The following is a 13,723-nucleotide window of genomic DNA, read 5'->3' on the forward strand; positions in this document are numbered from 1 at the left end:
GCTGCTAAATCCCCCACCTTCCTAAATTAACAAGTAAAATACCAATATGTAGAAGTAAGACTTGTGATATCCATATAGGGAAGCAAGTACTAAGGTTTTCATTAGTTTTGCAGGAATTTTGATGAAAATGTAGCTTATAAAATTTGCAGCAGGATTTGAATTTGATCTGAGTGGAACAGAAGCACATTTCTGATCAGCCTATAGAATATTCTGATGCTAATAACATTTTACTATCCAACTCATTTTTATGTTATCTGGGAACTCCTACTCCAACGTTTTTGACAAAGCTGTTGAAATGTGTTGGCTGGAGAGTAGATGTACTTTACCTTCTTAGCCCAAAAATGATATTCAGTATCAAGCAAATCAAGCAGTTATGCACAATTCTCTATGGTATTTCAAGCAGAATTTGTCTCGAAAGAAAGTCTAAGTTGTCACATGAAAAAATAATCCACAGCCATAGGAAACCACCATAAAGGATGGCAAGTTATGGGTTACCAGAAACAAAGCTGTGCTCCATAAAATGCATAACACATTACATTACAGGTAAGCTAGGTGAGCAGAAGACATGTTCTATATTTGTAGCTGTCCTCCAGATAAGACATTTCTCTATTCCTGATGATGATTGCCTTTTGAGTTGTTTGAAAAATGCTGATTTTGTCTGCTGTACAGCCTGCAGGAAGCAGCAACTAACTTTCCCTGTCAAAGATCTATAAAGACTGTGGCATTTACTGTGGTATTTTTCCTAACCTGGAGGGAATGCTGTGTCAGTGTCATTGCTGAAGGTACAGGGATGCACAGACACCGTTCATCAGCACTTATTTGTTCATCAGCAGTGGTCTTCTGTGTTTTCACAAGACGAGTTTCATGGTTTGGTTCTATAATAGTAGTATTCATCCTTATAAACTACTATCTTGGCTGCTAAGTGTTCTCACCACCCTCTATGATGAGTGGGTGTGCACCACCCTCTATGATGAGAGGAGTGCTCTCTATCTAGAGCACCCTCTATGATGAGTGGGAAGAGTTACAGGCCTTCAAAGGGACATATAGTTCATCTAAGTACTTTTATCCTGGAGATGAGTACTTTGTCAAAAGGAGCCTGAATAGAGGAGTCCACACAAGTAGATGTTTCAGATAAATTCCTGAAGTGATGTGGGTAAATCCAGGTCCTTTCCCCCACTAGGATTACTCCCTAAAATGTTTTCAGTCCTTAAATCTTTTTTACACAGTTGAGAAAAAACAGAGCTGTGGTGTCAGAGTTGTGTCCCCCATGCCCCCCTGCCTCTACGTTCTATGTTCTCTTATTAAAGGAAACAAAATGGTTTGGAAATTTATTCCAGACACAAGATTTTTTTCCTTAATGTATATTTCTGATGCAGCCACATGCTGGGTTCTTTACATTAAACACATTTGGTGATTCAAGTTTACTTTTAGAAACAGCCTGCTTTGTTTTCTGTTCTTAGTTGTTTTTTCTTTTTTTTTTTTTTCTTTTTTTTTCTTTTTTAAAACCATGAGTTTACTTTTCTTATGCCTTGTCCTTTTAAGGAATGCATGCCTCCTCTTCCATCTCCTATTGTTTATTTAGTGCTTCATGGAAACACACTGATCTTCATAGCCAGCAGCCCATTGTCAGCCTCTTTGTGTTGCCTCTGGCATCGTAACTTTTAAAATTATGGTTTCCATCCATTAAGAGGTAACTTAATTTTGGTTTGGATCAATGTAATTCAGCTTTAAATGTCTAAAGTTAAAGTACCTTCGCCAAGCTAGTTATATGGGTTTCTTCTGAACTTAGTGGGGAAAAAGGGATCTTCAGAAGGTTACTCACCACTATTGCCCCTTGTGACACTCTCCATTGGCAGAGTGCCTGGATGATGAGCTTCAGCTCTGAGTGGACCCTCCCTGCTCATGTGTGTTTTGTAGTTCCAGGTTGACCTTCACAAGGAAAGAGTGAGAAGCATGTTTTGTCATAATGTCCTTAACATATGTACTGCACTGTATGGATGGTGCTTTGGACTAAATTCTCTTTGTCTCAGTTTAGCTTAAGTCTCTTCCTAGCTGCCATTCATTAAACTTAGATTTTCAGTGGGTATAAAATTGTTCACATGCACCTTTGCACCTGATAAATTAAAAGAATGAGCTGATACGAACAAATACAAACAGCTCTAATCATTCCTTTGATTCTCCTTTATGCATCTCATTTTTCTGCAAAAGGCTGCTCAGGGCCATAGGTTTTGTATTGGCCAAAGGCTAAACATTTCTAATGCTGTTTTTCATTCTCAAGACCACAAGTAGAGTATATTTCTTTAGCAATTTCACTTTTCCAGATTCCCTCTGTATTACTATAGATTCCCTCTTGGGATCAACAAAATAATATGTGAAGAATATTAGTGATATGGAAGCTTCCTTCAGGGTTATCTTTAGATATTCGAGTTGAACTCTACAAGTGAGATACTAAATCTGCCTTGAGATTATCAATACAAGAACAAGTGAAAATGTAGGCTTTAAAAATAGCTTGTACTCCTTTTGTCCTAGGACAAGAGGAGAAACCCAACCAAACTCTGCGGTCATTGTTGCAACACAACTGCCTTCACTGAGCTTGCACTGATGTAACTGGCAGCAGAATAAAGCTACATGTATCTTATTTAAAACAGTCAAATATCACAAGGTGTGCAGATAGTATATCATGGGTAATGCACAAAAGGAGGTACAAATGACTGCCCATTTTGCATATAATCATCCTGAGTGATGATGACAATAGACGGCTAGATTCTTTGTCTGGTGTATATATAATAATGATTTTACAAGGGGTTAGAGAAATGAAAATTCAATAACATTGTATATGAAGACTTAAATAAAATCAAGTCTCTGATATGTGCTGTGTATTCTATAATATCTTCTACACGGCTGGTAATTCATCAATGGGCTAATAATACTTCAGTTTTATAATTATGTCTCACTACCTAGGTCCACAATGAGCCCAGTTATTTTCAGGGAGTAAAGCCATCCTTCACTAATGCTTTTGAAAGAAGCTAGGTATTGCCCTACTCTTAAGGCTGACTGAGTGTGTCTAAAAATTTTACAAGACCTGGCTGGGATTTATACCAATATAAATCTGTTTTTTCTTTCTTTTTTTTTTTTTTTTTTTTTTTTTTTTAAAAAACATAAGTTTAACCTCTAAAGGTGTAAAGCTTAGGTTATTGGGCCATTTGTAATTTTTTTGGCAAAGTTGAAATATTGCATATTTTTCAAGGAAACTTTATACTTTATTTCAGAAGGATTTGGATATATGAAACCTCTAATAATTCCTTTTGTCTTCTAAATGCTTCTATCACAGAAGAGTTTTTAAAATTTCATTATGTTCTCAAAATAGAAATGCAAAATACCCTCTGGTATAGTTTGTACATAAAGGAATATGTTGTTTTTTCATATTTGTTCCTTCAATTAGCTAGTCTTACCCAATAAATTTTAGTGTTTTGTTACTAATAACTAATGAAGAACAGGTAACAAAAGCCACAACAGCATCTTGTACTCATTAAGAATTGGATCAAGCTAACTTGCACATCGCATGAAGCACGCTGTCACATATAGAAAGAAAGAAGTGTCTGGGGCAGCATACATTATTAATTAGAGCTGAAGCTGGACTTCTGTTGTGGCAATCATGACTTTCATGTTCTATTACTTTCATGTTCTAAAAATACTATGCCTGACTTGATGTTTTATGATTTCTGTATGTGAGCGGGTGGACATTAGACACATTTCATAGGGGCTGCAAGCTTAAATTATCCTCACTAAAGGAGAGAAGATGTTCAGCAAGGGCATGGTAGCAACATAAAGCACATCTACTTGAGAGTGAGCATCCATGGAGGGCAGCAGTTGGTTCCTGGCATCTTGAACTCAGTAGGATGAAGCTGGAACATCTTTCATGTCCCCGAATATCCAAATATCTCTGACTCAAGTAGTCTCTTCTTTGTTTTGTATTTCTCAAGACTGCTAGTGCCTCTGATATAGTAGGGGCAGCATCCCATGCCCATCCTCATATCTGCACTTTGGCTGTATGGCAATCTACTCCTTTTAAGATCTCTTGCCAGCTCCTGGCATTCATTACAGAAATTATCTTCAGCCATTTCATACTTGCTCTGTTTGAATCGTCTGAGTGCAGCAAAAAGATTGACTTGGTTTTGGGAACTAATTAACTGTCTTGTAGATGTAATGTGTTTAAGTATGAGGAAGCTGATTGTGTTCTTTTAGGGTTGTGGTAGCTAGGTAGGTAAAAAAGCTGTCATTACAATGTTTTCCAGTGTTTGGATCTACCTGTTCGAAAGTGATTAAGAAAAGGTAAATGCTATTTCCTCTGTTAGCACAAACAGGTGCATAAACTTGGCAATTCATGGTTGGAGGAAAGGGTTAGAAGGTGGTCTGACAGGAGCTCCATCAGGGATCAATAGGTTAATAGTATGCAATCAAGTGTCTTCAAGTCATGCTTGAACAGCTAAAACACTTCGGTGGGTCCTTCAAGGTGAATACTTGCATTTTGTGCCAGAACAGAAGGGGAATGCAAGCACTGCGTTTTATATGGAGGCCAGTTGCCAGCAGCTGAAGGCCGGTGATTTCCTAAACTGCAAGACCATGATCCTTGTTATTTTGAGTCTATCTTGAGGTGGCTTCAAGTAATGGTAATCACAAGCAAAATGTGGTGTCACAGAATAGACACTGTAAATTAATTTGTCATTTTGCTATAAAGCCACACTACTGACCTAAGGAAGATGGAGATTTTTATTCTTGTAATTGAAACTATTAATTTTATGAAATGGAGTCCTGTTCTTGATCAGGTATTTCTCCATGTAGCTCATTTTCTTCTTAGGCAGGTGCGGGGTCTTCTGTCCCAGTAAAGTGAGGTCATCTGCAAGTGAACTGCTCTGAAAATCCATCAAAAGAGACATGGTTCAAGTACATCATCCTCACGTCATTATTTTGAGCAGAGGGTTCTCAGTATCTTGTGGAATGGTAATGCTAGTAGTAGGCTTGAAACTTTTTGTATTTGTAAAATCAAGCACTTAAGAGGTCGGACTAATTATAACTGTTGAGACCTTTTCTCCTCAAATAAAATGGTAAGTGTTGTGAATGGACATCAGCTACTACAGGGTTTTAATGGAAATGCTTAGTATATATAAACATGAAACAAGACATTGATAAGCTTATAATGCTTTCTGAGATCTATCTTCTGGCCAACTTGTAAAGTCTTAAATAATTTTGACTTCATGGTTGTTTCAAGGGCTCTATTTTCATTCCCGAAAAATGCTTGTTCAGCCAGTTTCTGAAATTACCAACATTTTCCAGGGTTATAATCTACTTTGACTAAAGAAAGTCCGAAGATGGCTGATGTTCCAGGGAACATGTGTTTTGCGTTGAAGAACAATGATACAGTTTTGTTTGCACTCATAAATAATGAATCTTTTTCTGACCACAAGTAAAGATTGTCTAAATTAGTCTCCTGATTCAGTAATTGATCTGAAGTGTATGCTGTGTCAGAGCTATCAATATACTGATGACTGTATGCATCTAAGAGAGCTACAGTAGTGTTTATGAAGGACATTATAAAAAATATAAAGGGGGTTAGAAATGAGCTTTGTGGATTATTTTCAGTTAATGGCATGGCAAATGTCATTTTATGGACCTAATTTACTGAACATTAATAATGCTACAGTTGAGGTAAATCATTTTAATGGCAAGATTTATGTGAATAATGCTAGCACTAATTTACCAATGGAATTTACAAAATGCATTTAGCTCTTCTAAAGAGGCACTAAGTGGATGTTATGGCTTGGTTTTAGACTGACTATCATGGGAGCAGGGCATCTCTCCTCTTTCTTTCTCCCTTGTGCTTGTGCATAATGAAAGCCAGAAGATGAGTTCAGCAATAGCACTTTGGTGAGTCAGAGAACAGTGCTGAGTGATCAACTCACTTTTTTTTCCTTCTCTTTTTTTTTTTTTTTTTTTTTTTTTTTTTTTTTTTTTTTTTTTCTTTTCTGTACCTTCAGCCAAGAGCAGCTCATTAAATTTATGCCAAAGTAATATCTGGAGGAGGTGCTTGGGGACTGCACCTCCTGCACAATGTCCTCCATGTATTAAATTAATTTACCTTCAGACAGCTAAGCTGATATGAAGTCTTCAGATCCTTTAGGGGTGCAGAATGTTATTGGGAGAGCAAGATGCTGGGGGTGAAGAAACCTCAATTCCTACGCTCATTTTGCTTATGATATTATTATTTGCTGGTATTAAATGTAGAGTAAGCTACAGTATCTATTGTGTGAAGATGTCTAGGATGACTGGAGGTCATTTCTTTTTCCAAGAGATGACTGTGTTTCCTTAAGCAAGAACTCTCATGGCAGATAAGGTCTATGGAGCCAGCAAGACTTTAATGCGCAGGGAATGATCCCAGGCAGAGTATCTTCAAGAGATGGAGCAGGAACACTGCAGAACCTTCTGTCCCCATCAAGAGGACACCGGTGGTTCCTACTTTTTGAGGAAAAAATGCAGAAGCCAGGTTTTTTTTAGACTTAGTTTTCAAATTCCACAGGAACTTACTGTAAAAAATCTGTTTGGTCTCAAGGCAAAATGAGTATGATATAAGTAATCACCCAACTTATAAATTAATCAAGCTGGGAAAAGAAAGAAAGTAAGAAAGAAATTAAGATGTACAATGTTATTTTTGTTTTTAAAAAATTATTTAGACTCTGTTGTATTAGTGAACCATATAAGTAGAAGATAGATAGATAGATAGATAGATAGATAGATAGATAGATAGACCGACCATGGAAGAAAAATGAGTAAACACTGTAGTGTTTGTTAATCAGGTGACTAGTATGAACATATAAGCTGATCAAATACTGCATAATTATAATTTTTAAAAATATTGCATAGAGCATTTGATTATTCATGGAAAGTTATGGGCTCAGCTGAGTGTGAGATTTTATGCATGTGTGTTGGAACTGGTTGTTTATGATGTGACATTCTTTAATGGTAAAATGAAAAACAGCACAGTTCTGTACCAGGACACGAGAGGGTCATAGGGGGAATGAATATTTATGAAGCAAAATAAATATGAAGATGGAACTTCCTTCTACTTTTCCCATCCCCCAATTCTGTTTTTAACTATACAAAGTCCATGACATGTAATTTACACTGGCTTATATACAGCTGTATATATGAGCTGTGGGACAGCTCATGTCTTTGCATTTAGTTTTGATTATGGTATGGTGTTGCAGATACCCTCTTTGAGAAGTGGGTGCTGTTGGAGGTGTAATTTGTCCTTTATTGCTTTTTTAAGATTCATGTACTCCTGAAATGATGCAATAAGCCAGTTTTGCAGAGCTATAGTTCTATTTTATCCATCTATTTTAAGGAAATGTAGATATGTCTTTCCATTCAAGGCTCTTGCAGTAGGATTTCTCTGTATTCCATATCATGATCTGTAATGTGCTTACTCTCAGGGAAGAGAGGTTTTACTCCTTGTTTTACAAGTAAGGACTCAATAAAGAGACAGCTAAAGATTTCAGAACAAGACTGTGGTGGGGCAAGAAATCAAGAGAAATGGCTTACATCCTTAGCCTGCACATAAAATACCAAAGTAACTTTTGTCTTCTTAACGTTCTCTAATATTTACTCCTTGGTGCTCCTCATCCACTTGCAGACATAGGCAGTACTTGGCATCTTCCCTCAGTTTGTCAGGCTGTAGTTTGGGTAGATTCTAGGCAGCAGGTTTCTCATCTCTAACTTTAGGCACATAACTGAAGTACTTAAATAGCTTAGTGGCCTGAGATACCCTCCACAGAAAATGAAGAGAAACACATACCTCTGGAAAATGATTAAACTTTCCTAAGTTTTGATTTACCTGTGAAGATGACAGTCTCCCTTTCATTAGAGGGGGGTCTAGTGTGAGGAACTCCCAAGGTAGGGGCTTCCATTATATGATTGAAGTTGGAGGGGATGCATATAAGTTGAGTGTCTTGATAGTGAAACAAAGCCTTGATATCCTGCAGAGCCTGATGGGATCATGATAATTATCAAAGAGAACTTTTCTAAGGAGATGTGGGTAAACTGAATGCAGGGAGGCAGCTAGCATTTATCTTTACTCATTCATTGAGCAGGCATTGTGTAATTTTGCCAGAAACAGCTTTCTCCCAAGAAGTCTGTTTTTCAGTCCTGGGCACAGACAGCTGCCAATTTATCAAATAATGAGGTGGTTTTTGTAGTATGCACAAATGAAGATGAGAAAAGTGCATTCCTTGTAAATACATTCTCAGAGGAAAAAGGAAACCAGAGTTCTGGATGAGACATGACACATAAAAGCATTCAGTCTGACTCATATTACCACTAACTCATCATCACCTTTCCCAATAAAACCAAGCTGCTTAAAAATTGTGTTGAATATCTTTTTCCCAGGGAGGAACAATATTTCAGGTGACAGAGAGAGAACGCAGTAGACAGCAAAGAGTTCAATATGGATAAAATACTATGGTTTCGGTCTACTTTTTTTCTTCACTGCAATTTGGTTTCTTCTGAATTCTTTACGGGCTGTGTTCTACAGGGGGAAAATGCCCAAAAGAAAACAAGCTCTAAGAAGCAAAATGAATTTCAAAGACAACCTGAAATGAAGAGTGAACATTCAAACAACTGAGAGGAAGCATATCCCTCCTTTGAACTCAGGAGGTTAGTATGAACTGGCAATACTTTCTTTCAGACTGTTCTTTACAATTAGGTACAACACTGATGAAAACTCAGATAGGAGATCAATGATGTGTCCTGGAAAGAGCTTGAACTCATAATGGAGCAATCAGGAGCAAATGCTTTCTAAACATGGGGCTCTCACAAGGTTCAAAAGAATAGCTTCAACAGTCTGTTTGTTTACTAGGAAAGGTACTTGTATTTATTATGCTACTGAGAACAAAGAAGCAGTGCTTGTACCTGGTTATTTCCATAACTCTACTATCATCATCAGTAGCTGAGACAAGTTCCTCAACCAGAATTAACCCATGGGCTTCTCCACTAGCCCACAGCTAAATGGGTTGAAGCAACAGTACTGTGTTCTAATATTTTCTTCTCGTCTCCAGCTCTCTCCCATGGAAGAGAGGAACTCCCCTGCCTGCTGTGGTGCTTGCCTGCGCTGCCCACTTCCTGCACTGCCCTACCTTCCTCAGAAAGAGCACCAGAAATCCTGCTTTGAGATAATTGCAGGACAGGACCTCAGTTTGTGTGATCTCAGTGGGGAAAATTATAGCTCAGAGCTTTCAAAAGGCAAGGTAGTTTAGTTATATCAAACAGGTGACTTTTATTGTCAGGAGGCAGGATTCTAATGGAAAGTTTTGTTTCCATTCCATGCGTTCTGCATTATTTTGATTCTTGGGAATGGGTAGGGATAATACATACTCTAGCTCTTTTTCACTGTGCGATTTACATCTTGTGACCTAAAACTGAGAGAACACAACTGTCCATCTAATTCTGTGTTTGGATATTTGTGAGTAATGGGCTTGAGGCACAGGGACACAAGGACTTGAATCTCTAAGCCGAGACCACTTAAGGACATTTTTTTTAACATGGAAAAAAATCCATTGGAATTAAGAGCCTTATTGGATGGGCTCAGAGAGCTCATCACCTTGCTTCGAACCAACACAGGAGGGGCTTAGGGATGCATACACTCACTACAAAAGCACCAGGCAGTCAGAGCCTCCTGGTGAATCTTGCTTATTGTTTTACATGCTATTTATATATTTAAAAATGTAACAATTGGCAAGATTGCTATACATTGTAAAATCATGGTGAGTGTTCATAGAATTTACGGAAAACAAATAAACAGTCACAGACCCTCAGTTATAATAATGAAAAAAAACAAAGTTCACAATTTCTCTCTAATGAGAGATGTATTCCCATGATGTACATTCTTAGTATAATTCATATCACGCAAAATGAGTAAACACAAGGAAAAGCCACATTGTGAACAAAAAAAAAAAAAAAAAGAGGAAAAGTAATGTCATTTTCTGTCAAAGAATAATCCTCAGAAAAATTAGTATCTGCAAGACCTGTTCGCAGAGTCTCTTCTACTGCTTGGATACAATAAACAAGGATTCTAGCTTTTAAAATAAAACAATTTTTATAATAATGAAAAATATCTCAGAGACCACACATGATTTATTAGGGCTTTATCTTGATAGCACAATTAATACTAGAGTGTATGCCAAGGCAAAAATTAGGTTTCCCTTGTAGATTAGACTTGTTCTGTGTACCTACTGTTTCCATCTTCCCCAGTTTAATAACCTGCTCACCTTAATCTATGCAACCCACACAGTTCTGTAAGTCTCCAGTATTTGGAATGAGCTTTAGCGCATCATCCAACATAGAATTCAGACTTACATAGCAGTTAAATGGACACGAGGATGTCATGTGTGGGGTATTTTGTAATTTTTCTGCCTGTTCTAGGACATCCATACAGAAACTGAGCACTTTTGTGTTAAATCAGCTAGAACTAGTGAAGTTCTCATCCATCATGGGGTCTTTGGTCATTCTTTGACTGGGGAAGGGGTTGTATGTTTCATTTATTTATTCTCTTTATCTTTGGGCTTCCTATTCATGTACCTCTTGTGTCAGAGGATCTTAATGATTCTTGGAGACCCCTGTGGTGGTGAGTTGCTATCAGAGTAATTAGACATGTTGTTTCAGAGGCTTGTCATGTTCCCTCTGATGTGGCTAAACAGCTATGTTAGTCAGTCCCTGTTAGCAGTGATTGGTAAGGTCTTCCCTTCCCTTCCCTTCCCTTCCCTTCCCTTCCCTTCCCTTCCCTTCCCTCAGCTTCCCTTCCCTTCCCTTCCCTTCCCTTCCCTTCCCTTCCCTTCCCTTCCCTTCCCTTCCCTTCCCTTCCCTTCCCTTCCCTTCCCTTCCCTTCCCTTCCCTTCCCTTCCCTTCCCTTCCCTTCCCTTCCCTTCCCTTCCCTTCCCTTCCCTTCCCTTCCCTTCCCTTCCCTTCCCTTCCCTTCCCTTCCCTTCCCTTCCCTTCCCTTCCCTTCCCTTCCCTTCCCTTCCCTTCCCTTCCCTTCCCTTCCCTTCCCTTCCCTTCCCTTCCCTTCCCTTCCCTTCCCTTCCCTTCCCTTCCCTTCCCTTCCCTTCCCTTCCCTTCCCTTCCCTTCCCTTCCCTTCCCTTCCCTTCCCTTCCCTTCCCTTCCCTTCCCTTCCCTTCCCTTCCCTTCCCTTCCCTTCCCTTCCCTTCCCTTCCCTTCCCTTCCCTTCCCTTCCCTTCCCTTCCCTTCCCTTCCCTTCCCTTCCCTTCCCTTCCCTTCCCTTCCCTTCCCTTCCCTTCCCTTCCCTTCCCTTCCCTTCCCTTCCCTTCACTTCCCTTCCCTTCCCTCAGCAATTTTTTTTTTTTTTTAGGTTAAAAGAGATGCAGACCCTGTGTCCCTGTTCTTGCTGTAAGCATAGGCATACTTTAGGGCATGGCCAGCTGAGAGCAGACCTCATTAAAAGGTTCTTGGAGGCTTCTCTGACACCTCACCATGCCCAGGGAATGGGCCTCAGCATACTTCTCTGCTCTTTGTCAAGGTACAGTAGGACTGAATCTCCAGATCTCTAGTGATACCACTGTGAGCAATGATGGAAAAACCCTGCATAGCATGGTGTTCACCACATAACCAGTCTTTTAGCAAAGTAGTCAAGTAATAATGGACACAAACAATAAAATTTCTTTCTAGAATCAATGGGAACAACCTACCAAAACAAAGGAATTGTATTCAGGTGAAGGCTATGGGTAATTTTGACCTCTAATAACATACTATTTTTCATATATTCAGCTACTCTGATCTTTTGTATTATGGTCTCTGTAATGTTCAGGAGTCAATGTGAGGAGAGGAATTACCTAGTACAGATATTTCAAGAGAAAGTGGGAATGGACTCTTTCATCATAAGTGCTTCAAATATCCAAGAACATCTCTAATACATAATATGGAAGTTATTATTTAGGCTATTTGCAGAGAGAGAACATTTGTAGTGTATCATACACACCTTTGGTCTCTGAGAAAACTAATAATGTGAAGGGTAAGAACACATGACATAATCACAGTTCCAGCCCCTTTCTGTTTCCATATTTTTGTGTCTCTGTGGGATACTTATGTTGCAGTCTTGAATGCATTAAGTGTTATGCATGAAGTCACATGACCTGAACTCTGGGGCAAACACAGATTAATTGATTTCTAATGGAAAAATGCATGCCTTATGTTATTTTCATTGCAACACATCTTTTCCTGTGTACTGAGTAGTAATCTTTTATCTATCTGAAAGTTAAATCTAGAGCACTTTTAACCCTCATTGATACAAACCATGCAAATACAATGCTTCCATTCCACCTGAATCATAGGGAAATATTTCCAGTCCTCTTGGTTTGGTTTGTGGTGGATCCCTTCTGTGTACAACTTCTAACTTTGAAAATCATTCTTGTGAAGATTTGTCTCTGTTGCAGACATGTTCCTGTGCTGCTCCTGTTGCATTTTCTACTAAGGTATGTACTGGAGGTGCATGTCTAGCTAGTAAACAGAATAAATATCTTAGGTTTGTCAAAAACCGACTGGTTAGAGTAGAGTGTGTGTCTGTTTTGTGAGTTGGCACTGAGTGTTCCACATGATCTACCATCAGTTTACCCCACTGAGGCTGTGCATCTCTTTCCTCCCTCACAATACCATTTAGAAGTGAGCTGAGTCCACCTCTGGGCTTTTATCAGGTCTTCCCCAGCACATTTAAGATGTGTTTGTCTGGTGTATTGCTATTCTTGCTCTTCAGTGTGTGACTGGTAAGACTGTACTGAGCTGCAATGGGATAATTTTTGATCCAGTATGACAGTGTTTCATTGAAAATGATGTGGATTTGACAGATAAATGTCCTGACTTTGTCCTGCTGGACAACTTCTCATAACTGCAACAAGTTGTATAACAAATAGCCATAACTTCACTTTTCAGTTTCATTTGGTTTTTTTGTTGCTTTTTGGTCTGTTTAGACAATTAGCTCTTCAGGGCAGGAGCCTGCTGTTCTTTCACATCTGTAGAGTGCAGTTTCTGTACGTGTTATATGCATCAAAACAACAAATGAAAAGTGTGTCTCACTTCGGATTGTGCTCACAGATTGTGTCCTACTCTGGGAATAGACACGGCGTATCTGAGTCACTTGCACTGACATGCAGTGCATAAAATCCTTGAAGGTTAGGCCAAGACCCTCTGATGTGTGCTTGGGCAAAACATTGCTTCTTTTTTAGTGACAGAAACAATGGTGGTTTTGGCCTCTCAGCTGCTGTTGTCATGATGCAGATCTGCCTCTTGGCAAATAACTGTCTCCCCTCCATCTTTGGTGGTAAAGCCATTAATAGTCAGACTTCATTTCCCAAGAACACCTTGTGATTCTAGAGCAACTATAACTATACTTTATTTCCAAGAAAATTGTGACTCCATTTCTTGAAAAAATGTGGTCATGATATGTAGCTGTACAGTGAGGGATTTAATTTGCAGAAGTAATCTGCTTTCAAAAAATGTCTGCCATGCAAGATGAAAAGAAAGTACCATGCCTTTCAGTGCATCCCTTCCAATCAGTTTTGCCTGTATGTACATGTAAGGGTGAAATCTTAAAATGGTGCTTCTTCTCCAGCTTTCCTTATAGTGGGTACATTCCCAGTCCTGAAGCTCTCACTTTTCTCATGAAAT

Source organism: Athene cunicularia, assembly GCF_003259725.1.
Source record: "Athene cunicularia isolate RWA chromosome 1 unlocalized genomic scaffold, athCun1 chr1_part1, whole genome shotgun sequence".
NCBI lineage: Eukaryota > Metazoa > Chordata > Aves > Strigiformes > Strigidae > Athene > Athene cunicularia.